Source organism: Haemorhous mexicanus, chromosome 2, assembly GCF_027477595.1.
Source record: "Haemorhous mexicanus isolate bHaeMex1 chromosome 2, bHaeMex1.pri, whole genome shotgun sequence".
Classification (NCBI taxonomy): domain Eukaryota; kingdom Metazoa; phylum Chordata; class Aves; order Passeriformes; family Fringillidae; genus Haemorhous; species Haemorhous mexicanus.
In genome coordinates this window covers 4,705,667-4,723,186 of record NC_082342.1, presented here as the reverse complement: position 1 = coordinate 4,723,186, position 17,520 = coordinate 4,705,667, and the positions used below count along the sequence as shown (strand labels likewise).

Genomic DNA, 17,520 nt, shown 5'->3' with positions numbered 1-17,520 from the left:
GGGCGGGAGGGAGGGGGGACACACACGCCGGGAGGGAGGGGGGAGGCAGCCCCACACCCAAAAGCGTTCGGGGGTGGCTTGGCCGCCACCCGGCCCGCACGCCCACAATAAACCCGCTTTACATATTCATGGAGTGGGGGGGGAAGGGAGGGATGCTGGAGGAGCGATCCTGGCGGGTCGCCCCAGTGGGGCAGGGTCCCCCCGGCGGCGGGGCGGAGGGGGCCGGGGGTGCTGGCCCCTGGCTAGGGCCTGGGGAGACAGATAGACTCGGTTTCCTTAACACTCTCCTCGTTTCCCCCCTTCCCCGCAGCACACCCCCCCCCGCCCCCCCCAAGCCGGGGTTTATTTCCCCAGAGCCTGGGCCTTGCAGCGTGGGGTGGGGTGGGTGCGGGGAGGGGGGCAGGAGGAGAGCGTGGTTCGGCTTTTTCATTTAAAGCTTCCCCCCTCCCCTCGCAGGGGGCGGGTTCGGTGGGGGGTGACTGCGGGGTGCACGGGCAGAGCCCCCCCGAGCCTTTCTCCGGCACCCCCGGAGGGCCGGGTTTGCCCCCCACCCCCCAGGGTCGGGTCCGCACGCCTCGAGGGCCGGATCTGCCCCGGCGGTGTTTGCCCCGCTCCCCCTTTGCCCCAGGGCACGGCGGTGCCGGTCCCGTCCCTCTCCCCCGCGCTCTCCCTCTCTTCCCTCTCTCTCCTTCTCATTTGAATAATGTCTAATTCGGGGAGGTTTATATTATTGAAATGGCCGCCCGGCTTTCCCCGCCTCTCATGTTTAGTAATTCAGACCTTTAATAACAGCCACTCAGAGCCCAACGCCGTGTTTATATTTTACATTCGCCCCATGTGCTTTTGTGGTTCAATATGATTCTTCTTTCTCGCTCTCTCGCTTTTTTTTTTAAATTTTCTTGGCAAACCCACAGGGCCCCGAGATCAAACCCAGGCTGTGTGAGGAGAGGAGGGGGAGAGCCAGGCCCCGGCTCCTCTGGCAAGCGCCTAGGCCTCACTCTGCTGCTTGATTTATTTACTAATAACCAAAATGACCCCCCCATCTCCACTCCACCCCTGCCAGCAAAAACAAAACCCTCCTGGGGCCTGAGCAGCATCAGATCTGCTCATAGATTCTCAAACACTCATGTCTTTTAAATAAGGAGCTTATTTTTAATTTATAGCAACTCAAGACTGTAAAGCTGTTCCTTTCATATCTGCTTTTCAGAGGCTTGGGCATTTTTGGTCCCTTTGTCCTTGATTCTTTTCCTTAAAGGAGAGTTGCTTCTAATTTACGTTTCCTGGCACTGAGAGGGCTATAGAAGACACACTCAAAATCTAAACAGCTTTCCTCCTCCCTCTGAACACAAACAGAATTGAATACATTGAAGATAATCTTATTCACCTTCTTTTTGCTTAATGTGGATGAGGTCTAACAGTGCACTGTGTCAGATGCTTTTGTCACTGCTTGTATCTTTGACTGTTCTGGGTTGAGGTTTTTTTTTTTTTTTCCTCTCTCTTTCATTTAGATTTTGCTTTCAAGACAGAAGATACCACTAGGCAGTACAGGGTCTAGAAAGGAAGATAAGTTTTCTGTGATTGTGTCATAAGAACGCCGAGTGAAAATTGAAATTAATCCTCTTAAATTGTCTGGAGTAATTCAGTTTTAAACCAGATATTAGTCTACTTAGAAATAAAACAAATGGGCTACTTGATTAGGGGGCAGCAGTAATTTAAAATAGAAAATATTTATGCAGGGATGGGTTTCAAATAAAACTGTGTAGGTTTTCATTAGTGACCATTGTTTTCACCCTGTGGAGAAAAAGGACTGAACAGCAGGGTACTTCAGGGTAGCAGTGCCAGATTAGCATGTAAACATCTTTGAAACACTACTAGGAAGAGCGTTCACGTGCAAGTGCAGATGGCGTATTTCGTAGTTTGGTTCTAAATTTAATTTGTCACAAAATACTGCACTGCAGCTAATGAAAAGCATTTTGATTTAAAAAATAACGACTCAGATTATTTATCCTTTTTTCTTCACCCTCGGCCAAGACAGGCCTTGAATACAAGAGGAAAAAAAAAGCTGTAGAAGCTGTAATGAGACTGTTCAGGTGACTGACTGTTTCACAGACCAACAGCACAAGGCTGGCTGGACAAAAAGCAGTAATATGATTTCATGCCTTAAATAGCATATGTTTTTGCACTCGCTTCACAAGATGTGGTCAAGCCGATGATGTCATTGGCCAGAGGACAAGGTGCAGTTAATTTGATTTATTGACCTGGGGTGAGGTGTAGCACTGAAACCTTCTCATAGGGAAACCATTTATCTGAGGACAATTTCCTTTATAGCAGCAATTTAACCACTGCTGAGACTGTAGATATTTTATCCAGCATGATAAAAATGTACATTGCATCTTGCAAGCAAAATTTCTTTGTCACTGACGTTTTAGTAATTTTTATAGAATGGAGTACTGGACAGTGGCCTTGTGCAGTCTTGTGGCTGAGCTGGGGTTTGTAACACTGAATTCAGGTACTTACATGCTAAAATACAGATGTATTTCTCTTACACATGTATTGTGTACCCGTGTTGCAGCTTAAAATTTTACTGGCATGTGCTGGGGATAGAAATGTGTCTTCACCAGTGAAGCCTGTAGGTAACATGTTAGCATTATGCACCTTTTCCCAAACCTTGGCATCACCTTCACTTGTCAGAAGGTGCCCTGACTGCTGTATGGGTATTACTGCTCAGTCTTGAGTGTTTGTCTGAGTCTCAGACTTCTGTGTTAGTTTGTCACAGGCAGGTGTCAGATTTTAAGCTTCTCCTTGGACCATCTGTGTGTGTGTTGGATCAGAGAATAAGAGTAACTTTTTTTTCCTCTATTGTCTACCTGGCTGTTGTGAGAATGGAGGGTTGTGCTACTGTTACAGTGCTTCCTCTTTTTTATCAGGAGAATATACTCTATTTTGGCTGTCTTTTCAGCTTTTAATTTATTAGAGACAGAAGGAAGTGTCCTCCTGTGGAATAGTTCCACCGCCTGATTACATCTACTCAGTTATTAAGGTGATGCTGCATTTTTTTATCTTATGGGGTTTTTTTCTTCCCTTTTTGAAAACTGACCAAGACTTAGCAGTCTGACAGCTGGTTGGAAAGCAGGCCAAGCAATGCTAGTAGCCGTGCTGCTGCATGTGAAGCAGAATTGGGAAGGTGTGTGTCAGGATGGTTTTAAAACAGGAGAAGTTAGATTTTCCCTCTTGATTCCCAGAACGAAGAGGGGAAAATCTGAGCTTCGCACCCTGTTATTTAAATAGGAAAAAAAAATCTCAGGTTTGCTGTCACTATCAATTTCTCCAAGATTAGCCTGCAGCCGTAATTCAGGCAGTGAATTACTGGCTCCCTGATGCTGGATGTGGATACCTTGTGAATGCTTGTCTTGGCGAGCAACAGTCTGGAGGTGCCTCGTTTGACAGGATTGGTGAGGTTGCTTTCACCTTGGTCTGTCTCTTAAGCCCAAGGAAGCACCCGCATACTGTGTGTTGGGAGTCCCTTTTGTGTGAAGAACTGCTGTTCCTACATTGGCTTGATCATAATAATTTATTGGCCAGAAAAATAAGGTTTGTAATACCATTGTCACTGAAATAATAGTTGTCAGATTTCAAGTAGTAAATTCCACATTTAGACTAGCACACTTTTGCTGTTTTCTTTGTATCTAGATGTGTGAGGATGCAAAGAGTTCTGGAGTAAATGTTTTTCCCATGTTGCTTGGGATGTTTTTGTTGGGTTGATCTGTCATCCAGTTTCTAGCTGTTAAATAGGGTGCAAGTCCCTCTTAGGCAGGTTTGTTTACTCTCCTGGTTCTCTGGCAAATTAGCAGTAGCTTTTTGTAGCATGCACTGAGTTTTCATTTGCTTTCCTTAAATTTTTACTCCTGTGGAGTTCAAGATTTCAAAATAGGTTGCAGCATCATCTTCTATTCCTCTTAAACTCTTGTTGCCCTCGGGACAATAATCTTGATATTTCTACTTTATACAGCTGACAATTAGGCAGCCTCTGCTCCTTGCACTTACAGCTTTATTATTTTTATCTTGAGAGAATCAGTGACAGTCCTGGCAAACGACTGTCTTTTTTGACACACGTATTTTGAGTCTTGGTGACATAGCTGTTGTCAAAAGAAGGTGTTGAACAAAATTAAGTATGACTTGAGTGTCCCAAATGTGATGTGCTTGGCTGTGCTTAAGCTGGAATGTGAATGAAAGACTATCTCGTGTTGCTGGATAGACTTACAGTGCTAGCTGTTCACTGCTGCAGAGATTTGCTTCTGTGTTAACAAATTCCCCCCCTTTTCCAAATGTGCTTCATTGTTATACAGAGCAAGTGTGGGAATTGTTGGGCTAAGTGTAGGAGATAAATTTAAGGGAAGATACTGGTCTCAGGGTATATTAAATAATTGCTGGCATTTCACATGAAATGGTTTTACAATGGAAATCTGAAGGAAAAAGAATCTGTAGATGTATTTTCCTTTCTGTAGCTCTTTGCATTAAATTTCTTGAATTGTGTGAATAGGCCCTCATGCTGCTTCATGTGCACTTATTTTTCTCTATAGAAAAGGAAATAATTACTTAAGATCTCAGTATTATTCCTTTCCCTAGTTTCTTATTTCACAGCTATCTAAGAAATACCTACATTTGTTAACTGTATTATATATGTGAGCTTTATAGTTCTTTAGAAAGTCTTTGCAAAAGGAGTTTTTTTATGGACTGCTACTGACTAATTGAATTCATTTAGGGTTAATAACACAGTTGAGTGATGAAGTGTTGGTTTGGTGTAGAGGATTTACTGGGTTCCAATCCTGAGTTTGTCACCAATTTTGCTTGCTCTGCTGTTCTGGGCTAAATCTGTGTAATGGGAATTATAGAGCACATTTTCACAGGGGTGTTGCTGGGAGAAAAATTAGCTAATGTTTCCTAGTGTCTCTGAGGGTAAGAGAGCTGTGATTCTTCTGCTTTTACATGCAGTCATCCAGGCTGGTGCCCAGGTCGAACTTTGCTGAGGATGTTTCAGTGCTGGCACTGTTGGCACACTCCTGTCAGCGATGGAGGCCTCCCGTTGTACAGGCACAGATTACTGTCAGTTCTAACTATGGTGTGATGCAGATCTGCTCCAGGGTATGCGGTTCAGTGACAGCTTAAATCAGCCCCAGCCCGTCCTCATCTCCCTGTGTGTTCCTGCCTCCTTCCCTGCACTGGTACAGATGCTTGCTGGATTCCTTTGCTGAGCTAGTTCAGGGAATTAAATTGGCAGAAAACAAGCCTCGCCAAAAATAATGAATAGGTTTTTTGATAGTTTAGCTCTTTGAACTGGCTTACAGTAAGATTAGACTAATAGCAGTACCAATCAAGGAAGGGAACAAGAAGTACACATGTTGACCCAAGTCTTCTCATAATTTCATTCTCTCTGATGGCTTTCCTGTTGACATAAATGGGAACTCATGCTCTCAGCCATGTGATCCTACCATTTACTTGGGACCAGTCATAGGACTTAACTGGATTCCAGGATAATTTTACATCTTTGGTTTGTGAAATTGGTTCCAGAAAGACCTATAAGTGCAAGCAAGGGGGTAGGAAGAACCATTGAGTGAAAGTGGAGGAAAGGAAAAGAAGGAAGGAAAGGAAACTTCCTACTTTCAAAAGCAGCGGTTTTCTAGTTACCTTCATTATATAGCTTTGCTTTTAGATTGCTATAAACCACTGTGAAACCACAGTTGATTGAGTTGATGAGCTGCACTTGATTTAAAATGGTACTGGCCAAAGGGAAGTAGTGGGAATGTACAGCTTTGGGCACTATGCTGGACCTTCTCTTTTAGCAGTAGGCTATGTATAGATCATGGAAACCAGAGATGGAACTGCATCTAAGTAGAATAGCAGCTTGGAAACCAATAGATGCTGAAAATTTGGTGTGGTTTGTACTGTCATAGGTATGATTGCATTAATGGTAGCAAGGGCAGAAACTCCAATAAAAATAGTGGATGAGACCATTAAGTAGTTCCCATTATTTTAGTGCTGCTTATAGTGAGACATGTCTCTAGAAGGGACTGTGGCTTTAAAGGACATATTGACAAAAGTACTTGGGGGAAATTACGGACACCATTACTTCTGCTAGATTTTGGACTGACATCCTTGTAAAGCAACCTTAAAAAAATCCCCACCAAACCCAAGCATAAGTGCTTCAGTCATTTAATATGATCACTCTGAGGCAGATTTATCTTTTCTATAAATTGTAATATTGTGACAAGAAACCTTTTGCTCATCATTCCTTTTATTTTTTTCTTCCCAGAAATCTGATTTGGCTGTATAGAGATGAAGTAGCGTATATAGCATGTTTGACACTGTATGACAGGGCATGAAGCTTTGGAAAAGGAAGATATGAACATCTGAGTTACTAAAATAGTAAATACAGATCAAGACTTAAAAATAAGTGTAGAAAAACCTGTTGAATCAGGCTAGAGATGTAGCTTGCTTCTTTTTCCTCCTGCTTTTCGTTGAGGGCTGCTAGGAAGTCACCATCTTAGTTGCAGTGAGCTCCTTTGCTGTTTGTTCTCTTTGTCCTTTCGATGATTCAGTTTTATTTGAAAAATACCACGTGACTTAGTAATTTGTGCCTGACCATACCAGTGTGAAGTTGTGGCTTTATACTACTTGGCTGCAGCAGAGGGAGAGGAGTGTACAGTGAATACAGGTAGAAATGATTCACGTTTGAATCACTTGTTTCTGCATTATTAGTTAATACAGTCTACTGAATGGGAAATGAGATTCAAGTTTCTTTGAGGAATTCTGTTGGCAAAGATTTGTTTCTAAGTATTCATAATTTTGTTTCTTACCTGCTGATCTTTAGTAGGTTATTGCTTTTATTTGAATTTTCAAATGTAAGTTTAAATAGACACTTGAATTTTTCTAAGGCTGCAGAGAGATGGATATGCCAGTAAATGCTGCCTCCCCTCCCTGCTAGCTCCTTTGGGAGCATTTCCCATTTCCCACCCCATCTTCTGATGCATGTACACATACCTGCTTGCACATATGCTTTGGAAAAAGCAACAGAAAGCTTGGGCTGGGGTCAGCTTCTTCTTGCTCTGATTGGAGTAGTAGAAGACCTTACTGTTTCTGATTGTTGGTGTTTTCTCTGCACCTGTTAGTAGGTATTTCCATTTGGGTACTTTTCAATCCATTTCAATTAAAATCAGTTCAGTTATTAAAGGCTGTGATTTGAATTGCCTAAAGTAGCCCAGATCATTCAGATTGAAACTTATGAGGGATGCTTGGAGTTGCTTTGTCATCACACCTGAGGGTGCAGTTCATGTTACACTTAATCCAATTGAAGGGTGGGCTGCTGCCCAAAAGAGGGAACATAAACATGGTAAGTATTTGGCCATAACTCTGTGGACTGTTATCCCTTTTGATAGAGACTGTAAAACTCTGTCCTGGCTTCTTGCAGAAATGTGTTGGGATTGTATGAGGAGATGGGAGGTAGGAGTGCAGAGGGAACAGTAGCTTTCCACTTGTAACATTTGTTTCTGAATGAAGGTATCTGTTGGCACTGTTGGAAACGTGTGGCCCTTTTAAGGTATTACTGACTTTGAAATGATACTTATCTGTTTTTAATGAATTTATGTTGATCTGAACTACACAATTTAAATTGTTGTTTTTCCAGTATCCCAAGTGAAGCATGCAACTTAAAAGTAATTTCCCTTAAATGGATTTTATAATAAGAACATCTTTACCTGCTGTTCCATTTCAGTCCCATTATAGATATTTTAGACAGCTTATGGCAGTAAAGGTAGCTAAACTTGGGAGTTCTGAAGTATCTTTTGGAACAATGGACAACTTCTGCATATTTAGTGTGACATTTAGTAGCTTCTGACTTCAAATCAGTCACTCATCCCAGCTTGAATCTCTTCATCACTAACCTTAATTCAGCTCCTGGTTTCCTGCCAGGATGGCTTTGCTTTGGTTGGGATGGGTGTGCCAAGGTAAGGAAGAGAAGACATCAGCTGCCAGTCTGCACTGCTGCCCATGAACCCTGGGCAACTGCTGCCCTAGACAAACATGACCAAGTAGCCATGACTGTAAGACAGGCTTCTAGTAAAAGTTCTCATGTGAGAACATATCAGGTGGAAGAATGTAAGCTAGAAACCTGATTGGTTTTCTGTCAGTTTTGTAGAAAGTGAGTCTCCTAAAGTTGCAGAAATTTTTCATGTATCTGTTCATCCTGTTTCTTTTTTCAGTTTGTGCAAGGAGGTATAAAGAAGGGCTAAGCATGTTGTTCTTTACCTTTGTCTCAGCCATGTGCTGGCCTGCAACTTGGCATTTGGGAATGTAATCAAAGGTGCTAATCCCTGTGCTTGTCCTGTTTTTATAGTTTTTCTTAGTTGCCTGTTGTTGGACGGAAGTCAGGTAGATAGATTTCTGGTCAGAGCCAGGATGGTGATTTTAGTTCTCTTCCAAACAAAAAGAAAATACCTTCCCCATTTATTTCCCAGTGCATCCTAAATTTTGTACCTGACTCCTTTCCTAAATTGTTCAGGAGCACCAGAAAAGAGTTTAAGCAAGATGATGTTCCTTGTCTCCTCTGCACATTTTCAGCTCTGGGGAACAAGTTTGAGGTTGCTACAAGGGCTTTCCTAATAATTTTTGATTCCCTGCCAGGGAGTTGGGAAGCTGACAGCTCCTTTTGCTCTCAAAGTTTGTGCATATAAGAGGGTGTGTGTTAAAAATTCAGTGCCTCTGTTACTGATTCATGTAAGAAAGAGATCCATAACTGAGCAGATTCTCAACTCCTTAAGACAAGTTGAGGGTCTTGGGTATGAGAATTATCCTACAGACAGGGACTGCAGAAACCTGTAGATTTTGAGTTATTTTTATTTCCAGACTATTCCTTTACTCGTTACACTGGAAGATAGTGACATTGTAAAGAGCATCTCCTCTCAGTTCTAAGAAAGTAAAATGCTGTGTTTTATCGTTGTGTGATTCATTTTGGTTTGGAACCCAGTTGAAACGTGGGTGCATCTTACATGGTTCAGTTCAGTGGTGCATAAGGGACTGGTTCTAAATGTACCAAGGTGTGAATTAAGGCCAATGCCTCAAAACTTGCTGAGGTCATGCATTAGCCATGCCTGATTAGAAAAAAAAATTTCATTAATATCATTCTCAGCACAGTTAAAATTGAAAATGGATCCAGGCACATGTTGTAACCCATTTTAATGGTATCTAGAGTAAACATAACTATTTCTCAACTACCAGCTAAATTTAGTGTATATAGCATTGCATTTGAGTGCTTTTACACTCAAATTTCCTGTAATTGTGGAGGATGGACTCTCAACAGTGGAAAGAATTTGCTATATGGAAGTTTGAATAAAGGAGTTATAATAGTTGTTTGGCTTCTTAAATCACCTAGCCTTTCTCAACTGGATTTGCTGGGGGAGAGAGGAGGGATGGGTGGTGTTTCTTTGTGTTATGCTGTCTCTAGTTAGGTTTCCAAGTGGTTTGGGCTTCTCTACAGATCCTAGCAGAACATTTTTAGTTGTTTAATTATTCTGTTATAATAGTGATACATGGTAATAGTGACACAAGGAAAAATACCATGTACAGAGGTGAGCCAGCACCTACATCTTTGCATTCCCCTATCTAGTATTAACATAAAAGTTAGACTTAACAGAACGACTGTTGGGGAAGACCTAATTTAACAAGTTCATTTTAAAGTCATATTAAAAGCTTTGTAAAGTCTTGAGATAATCCATAATTTTCTGTGTGCACTCAGAGAAGACACATTAGTTGCTTAAGGGATCAATTAATCTGTCAATCTTTCAAACAGCAAAATCAGCTGCAGACATGGTGGGTTTTTTTATTACTTATTAAGCAGTGATTTCATATTGTGTAAGAGCTGGAAATGCAATGTGTACTAATGTGGAAGGGAATGTCATTGCCATTTGTTCTGTGTTTATATCACAGGTAGGTTTTTGTAATATGGACACTTCAGTTTATACTCAGTTGCAGAGAAGAGGATTCTGCATTTGTGATGTACCTTGCTTGAGGTTTTATCAACTTCCTTAGTTTTCTGCATTTGTGGCAGTTGATTTAACTGAATTGGTTGTATTAAGATGTGTGGTTGGAATCACAGTTGTATTCACCAAAGGCAGCATCTGTTCCTAAGACTTTTAAAAACCTATGAAAGACTGTTCATTTCCTTACATTTCTGTGGGAGGGAGCACATTGGCACACTCCATGGTTTCCTCAGAATGTGTTGTCAACTCTAATAATTTACAAAGTACACTTCATATTGTGGAACATGAGTTAAACTTGGGATTGTTGTGCTGTCATCATTCAAGCAGTAGTCATCATTCTTGATTGTGTGAAGTAATATTAAGAGAGCATTGAGGACAGAGGCATATGGGATACAGCTGTCTACTAATCCTCAGTATCTGAAACTCCTGATTTTATTGTTTGTGTTCTCTTTGTCCAGTGCTCATTTGTTGAGACAGTCCTTATAAAGAGGCTGGAGAGAGCAGGCTACTGCAGTAATTCTGGCCTTTCTTTTTGGTGTCATCAGTGTGCTTGATACCAGTGGAGAAAGTGTCCTACCAAGGCAATGTGGAAATGTGCTGTTAATTGGTAACTAGGGCAGTTTTGTTTTCTTAGAAGCTGAAAAAACCCCACCAGTGTGTACTGAAACTGTTTAGACACACTGACTAATTACATGTAGTTATGTGTAAGTATTCTTTGGTCCAGCAATAATTTATGGATTGCTCTTTAAGAACCATTGAGGTAGCAAATAAGTATACTTTACTATGCAGCGTGGTCTATTTGTTAAAATTTGTTTTGAAACAGTTTCTTTGGGGCTAATCAACCATAAGGTTGAGCCGTGAAACACTATCTGCTATTACTGACCTACAGCTCTTGACTTTTGTATTCAGCAGGTTAATTTGAAGAAGTTCATTTTCAGATGTGCTTTCCTTCATGTGCCTTTTTAATACTGATTTATTTCCACAGATATTTCAACTTGCAACATCAAATGGGGCACTTACACATTTTATATGTAAGTGCTACTCAAAAACGTAATTGTGACCTGATAAATTGGCAACCGCTTCTTTTTAGTTTTTGGAGTTTTTATATTTGTGAATGAGGAGGAGCTGGAAATAGCAGATCTGCCTCATGTGAAATAGGACTGTTCAGAGGAAAAGGGTTGAGGTTTTTTATTTACAAGGAAGCTGTTGTGGGAGCCCTGCAGATTGAAGCTCTGTGTTTAGTCAGTGCATGAAAAACAGTGACTGGGGTTTGAAGGCACTGCTGGTGCACTCCTTAAACAAAGGGAACCAGGGGCTTCAAAGGTGGAATATGTTCTTTATCAGTTAGTTCTGCTGCTGTGTGACAGTTCCAGTTTGGCTATCTCTTGCTTGTTGAAATAAGAACTGTAAAATATTGTTTACTGGAGGATTTTTGATTCTTTTTTCCCTCTGTTTCATGTCTAAACTGAGTTTTGTTGTATATGACTGCAGTCATATGCATAGGAGAGTAAAACACAAGAAGAACTACTGTTCTGGAAAAATTGAGGAACACTGGAAGAAAACCATCATTTTTTCAATTAGACTCTTTTTATCATGTATATCAGACCCCTTTATATGTGCCATTGTGTTAAAAAAGTCTTACACCAGGTGAACAAAACAAGAGGTATAGAAAAAGCAGTCCACTTGCAGTAATGTCTTATTTCCTGTGTTGTTAACTGGATTTTTGTTCAAATAAGAACATTTATTTTTGTGGCAGTACGGGTACTCCTTGATTCTGCAGTGAAGGCAGTATTCTGTGCTTGATACTAGCTAGTTGCCATGGCAACAATTATGATGTCATGAATTCAGTACAGTGACTTCACTGCAGTGTATTTTATCTCTATTCTCAGTTTTCTTCAGATCTTTCTAGCAAACCAAAAAGCACCTACATGTCATAGTGTGACTTGTTTATAATGTGATTCAGCCCAGAAAGTTTGCTGATAAGCAGGAAGAGGAGAATACATTTTTTAATCACTCAAATGTGGTTTTCATCTGAGAGAAATGTATTTTTAAAACTGAAAACATGAGAGTAGCAGTGTCCTGTTATGTCTCTTCTATCAGAATTGCTTGTTCAATCCTGGCTTGCCTTTCTTATTCCTGTATTCTATAGAAACAGGTGAAATGTTTTCTTAGTCTCTTTTCATGGGTTTGTTGACCAGGAAATTGTAGCTGGAAACTTCTTGCCCATCAGCTTTTGGAAATGGTCAGCTGCTTTCAGCCTTCTGTGCACTTCCATTTATCACCAGGTTGTGTATCTCCATTTCACAGGTAGCAGAGCTAGCTGTTGAGCACATACTCTGTCCTCTATTGCTTTCTGATAGTCAAAGAGAAGTATTTAGCATTTTTTCCTATTTCTGAAAATGATACAATTTCCAAATTTAGTCCCAATAAAAATGCCAGAAAAAACACTGAGTTTGACTAGCCTGCATTTCTTTTGTTGACTTAACTGTGTGTCTGTTTAGAGCTGGCTTATTGGCTTAACTCAAAGGTTGCCTGAGACTTCTGGGCCACCTGACTTTACGTTATCAGTGAATAATGCATAGTGTGTTAAAGTGGTATGCCAGGTATTTTTTGTACTTTTTTTTTTCCCCCTTTGGTATGTAAAAAGTTCTTCACCTTTGGCTTAGTTTGACAAAGATAGTTTCTTCATCTAGATGAGGAAATGTAGAAGAGGCCTCACTATGTTGTGAGTGTCCTGGAAAGCCTTTCTAGTAACAGGAGAAAAATGTGGGATGTGCTGATTTCTTCCCAAGCCTTCTTGCTGTAGTGCTGATTTGCATTAAATTATATTGAGCATAAAGCTGTTAAGCCAAGTTTAGAATTAAATGGCCTTTTCACTTTTTTCTTCCTCTGAAGAAAAATGAAGATTTGAAAAGCACCCAGTAGGAAGGATACTTCCACTGGGAGGGTGACAGGGACAGCATATAAGGGAGATGAAAAACATAATGGGAAAAACAAAGTTGCAGTTGTTTTTCTGCAGAAGAGAAATAGTACCCTGTATAGCCTGTCATTTGTGATAAACATATCACGGGAGTGGAGTTGACATGCTGCAACTGTAGTTAAGAATATGTGATTGAAATGTTTTTGTTAACGAGCTACTGATGGAGCAAACTACAAAGTAGTGTCACAGTGTTGTTCTCATCAGCTCAGTGCAGAGGTCTTGTACTTTAAGATTTCCTGGTTTTTGTTGCTAACAGCTATGCTTAGTAGCTTTTCTTTAATCAACATAAATGTGTGGGTGATGGGGTAACTTGTGTTAAATTCTCTAAATGCTTTTTCAAAATTATTATCTTGTTATAATGTCTGTGCACGTGGAGGTGTTTATTTACTTAAAGAATGTGCCATGATTTGATTTGTTGAAGTTTTTTTCTTTAGACTCCTTAGTCTAACCCTTTGTCATTCAGGTATTGGAGGTTTTTTTGCTTGTTTCTTTCTGTTAATTTCTTTTCTAGACATTAATGTTTTCAAGATATGATTGGACATGGAACTAGAGAATCTTATCTAGGCTTTCCTTCACACAGAAGGTTGGACCAGGTGATTTCTTGACATTCCTTCCAAGCTGGGCTAGTTTAGGATTCTAGGATTGAACTGATGGAAGGAAGAACATCTTTTTTTATGGCTAACTGACATAACCACGTGTGAAAAAACTGCTAACTCAAAACTAACTTTTTAGTCATGAGATGGAGATGAGATCATTTAGTTCTCAGCAGCATTTGCATGAATGAATGTTGCATTTAGAAATAGTACTATGGCAGTTAATAGCAGACTGAGTATATATGGAATTTAAAGCTCTGGACTATTGGCAATGGCAGTTTCTCTGAAGGGAAGTGTAAAAGTTTTTGGAGTACTTAGGAAAAGTGATCACATCTACAGTGCTTCAGTATGTGAAAATAAAAGGAAACTTGGAATGGAAAAAGCAAAACCAAGGTTTACTGCGTGAATCCCTTGTTCTGTTTTGTGAATGGATGGGCACATGGCCTGTCTATTCTAGATGAGGCAGAAAGGAGCCCGCTTCATTTTTTCAAACTCAGCATTGAGAGACTGGGATGATGATGTGATGGGGAATGACAACAAGAAGACACCCACCTCACCATTTTCTTTTAGAATTATTAAATGAAACAACGTAAACTTAAAGTGCTCTCTTTTATTCCACTCCAAATGCTTCTATGAGAACCAGCTATATTCTTGTCCACTGGGACTCAGAAAATAAATAAGCAAATTGGAATTGCCTCAGTTAGTGCTCTACTTCTACTTAAACATACAACATAAACCCAGTGTAGAGCATTGGCTCCAATTTCACATTACAGGCTTTTTACATGTTCTGTTTATACAGGGATGCTGAAACCGACCTTTTCAGTTATTACCAATACTGCTAGTGCATGGAAAAATGGCAATATTTGTGAAAGTATGGGAAAGTATTTGTCTTGCATTTCAGGATACAGTGACAGATAGTGGCTTGAGTTTGTGTTTAATCAGTCTCTAATGTTTTTAGTTGGGCACTTTTTTGGTTGCAGCTTTGAAGACCTTTTCTGCAGGTCAGTGAGGAGGAAACCTTTCCTCAGTTTCAAGAGGATTTCAGTGAAAAGCATTAAAATGCTTGGCTGGATCTTCTTGCAGTGCTTTCTTCATAGTTGGTAGCCAAATTTGATTCAGAGTTGGAGTGTGAAAGATTAGTCAGCTGAAGAAGTTGGAGACTTGAAGGGCTGCTTGCTGCTGCAAATAAGTTAGGAGGCTGGAAGTGCCAGAAAGGTGTTTCAGTGGCAGTACCTGGTGAAAAGCTGAGCTTCTAAACTTTGTCCTGATCAGGGGTCCCTTGTGACTTATTCACCTGTCTGTGGGTTTGTCTGTCATCTTTCTGGATATCATGTGACCTAACTCACCAATTCTTTGCTGCTTGCAATCTCCTGGGGAAGGCTGTGAACAGCATCACAGGTAGATGTGTCCTGTCTTCTAACAAAAACTCTGTCCTCTTTAGAGGACAGGGTTTTATTGAGTTCATAAATTGCTGCATCTGTTGCAAAGACTTGCATAGAAAATTCTACATATCACCTTCAAAGCAGATTTGAAATTTATTGTTTTGAAAGCAGTTGGGATAATCTTCATCAGTACAGAGGGACTGGTCTTAGCAAGCATTTGTTAAAATCATTAGAGGTGAACTTTGAATTAGAAATTCGTGTTAATTGGGAGTGATGCGAAAACCTCCATGACAAATTTGTAAATGGAGATGGGTGCTTCCCCCCACAGCCAGGTCTGTGACTGGGAGTGAGGTGGGATGGGGGTGACATGGTTATCTTGGCCTCAGCAGGCTGCCTGGTTCCCTTTTGCTGCAGCTCTGATTCAGATTACCCAGCAGTCCCCGTGCTTTGCTATGATCAAACGATACAGCCCTCACGGAAAAATGTGCTACTCAAAGCTCTGTGTGGCTCCTGTAGCCAACTTGATCTATACAATGGGAAATAGGAAAGCCTTCTTTATCTGATTAAACAGCCGACTTTGGCATGAAATCTCCTTTTTAAAATCAACTTACTGGAAGTGCTATGACAATAAAAATGCCTTTTTTTTTTTTTTTCCTCTTGTTGTGAAAGCAAAAAAATTGACTGACGCTTCCTCTTTTCATGTATTACTGCCAGAGCGTTCTCTGACATTCTTTGAGTTTAATCATCAGATACCCTGGTTGTACTTAAGCACAAAACTTTTCAGTGCTCAATTAACTGCCAGTATCTGTGCTACATGAGGGTTTCTTCATGGTGACCTCAACTATTGTTTCTTCTTGCTTGCTATATTGGTGTTAGATGGATCAATAACAAAATGAATTATGTCTCAATGGTAATCATTAAATTAGAGACATCAACTCAAATATAAATGATGTCAGGACGAACACATTTGTGTCCTGAATTTCTCTTTAAAACAAATGCAAATTTTGGGAAATAACTTTTGACACACAAATAACATTTTAAATGTAAAATATATACATGGTTAACAAGAAAAAGTTTCATAAAGCTGACTTTACGTAAAGAAAAAAGGAGCAAGTTAATTGTGTATCTTGTTTTTTTTAGAGAGCTCCATGAATGTGTGTATATAATTTGAACCTACTGGGTCTAGCCTACTGAAGCTCCCTCTGCAGTCAGTGTAGCTGATGATTCAGATGGTGAAGTTGGTCTTTACTTCCAAATAGCCATGAAACAGTGCTCCTTGTGTATCCAGATCACCCTGCATAATAAGTATTCATGAACTTTAAAGGATTAGCCTGGTTTCTGCTTCTGGTCTGGTTTCTAGGTTTGGTTCCTCTAGATAATTTTGATTATTGGGGACTCAGGAAAGGTGATATTGTTTGGGCACTTTTCTTTTTGATGTCTTGCATAAGGTTCTCTCCTTGCTTACCAAATATACACATTCTTGCTTCTCTGCAGTGGTAGAGGAAAGATTTGGGGGAAAGGGAGAGGAAACACCAAGGCAGAGAAATAAGCCTTTGGAAATGGTTTGGAGGAAAATACAAGAAGGAGAGAACAGCTCTGTAGGAAAAGAATACTCTGCATATTCTTTATAAATAATGCATCATGTGTGTGAGCTTCATGTCTGCATCTGTGCTGTATCAAATAGAGATACTTGCCTGGTTGTAAATGCCAAGTGTTGTTGGAGTAAATGAGAGAAAAGTCACAAACTGTGATGGAGAAGTCTTAGGATCAGTGAACTTTTTCTTTTGTCATTCAGTTATCTTTTAGTACCTGTAATTAAAAAAGAGTGGTTGGAGTAAGAGCAGTGTTCAAGTTATGCAACCTCAAGATTTTAGGCAGAGATTGGCATTTCTGGCTCCCTGGATTTGTGGGTTTTGCATTGGCTTCTGCTTCTCAGATAGCATTAATTCAGTAGAAAAAAAAAGATGTTTACAGTAAACACAGTCTTTCATATAGTGTTTGTGAGCACTGTCATTAATTCTAGGCACAATTAATTATAGGATGAGGATAATAAAGTTGATGATAAACAAGGTTGGTATCTAGTCAGGCTGGAGAAGAGTTTCTTTGAGATGTTATCTTGATAAAAGCAGTTGTCCACAGCTCTTACAGAGGAGGGGGTAGCATTTTTTGGGCTCTTGAGGGGATCACAAGGTTCCACGTAAGATTTCTGGGGACGATTTCAGTTTTTAGAGCGTGTAGAGCATTATATGTGGGACATACCTCTTCCAAGCTAAAGGAATTTACCATCATGTTTTACTAAACACACATACATTATAATAGTTTTGTTCTTTGACCCAGAATTAAATTAAAATCTAGAGACTATACAACTCAACTGGTTGTGCTCTGTTGGTGGGTTTGTATTTTTGTATTTTAATTTGGGCAGTCTCCCGTGGGGGAAAGACATACAAACTTTTTAGGAAGAACATGGATGTTTAATATTTCCTGTTCCAGAACCTTTGCTTGAGAAGCTGCATTGGATTTATTTCCCTTTTAGA

The 17,520-nt window shown here is 40.2% G+C and overlaps 1 protein-coding gene across 1 annotated transcript in view; it reads left to right on the top strand.

Moving 5' to 3' along the window:
• The window catches only part of POU2F1 (POU class 2 homeobox 1), a 112,872-nt gene that overhangs the window by 383 nt on the left and 94,969 nt on the right, over positions 1-17,520 (top strand). The window lies entirely within an intron of this gene.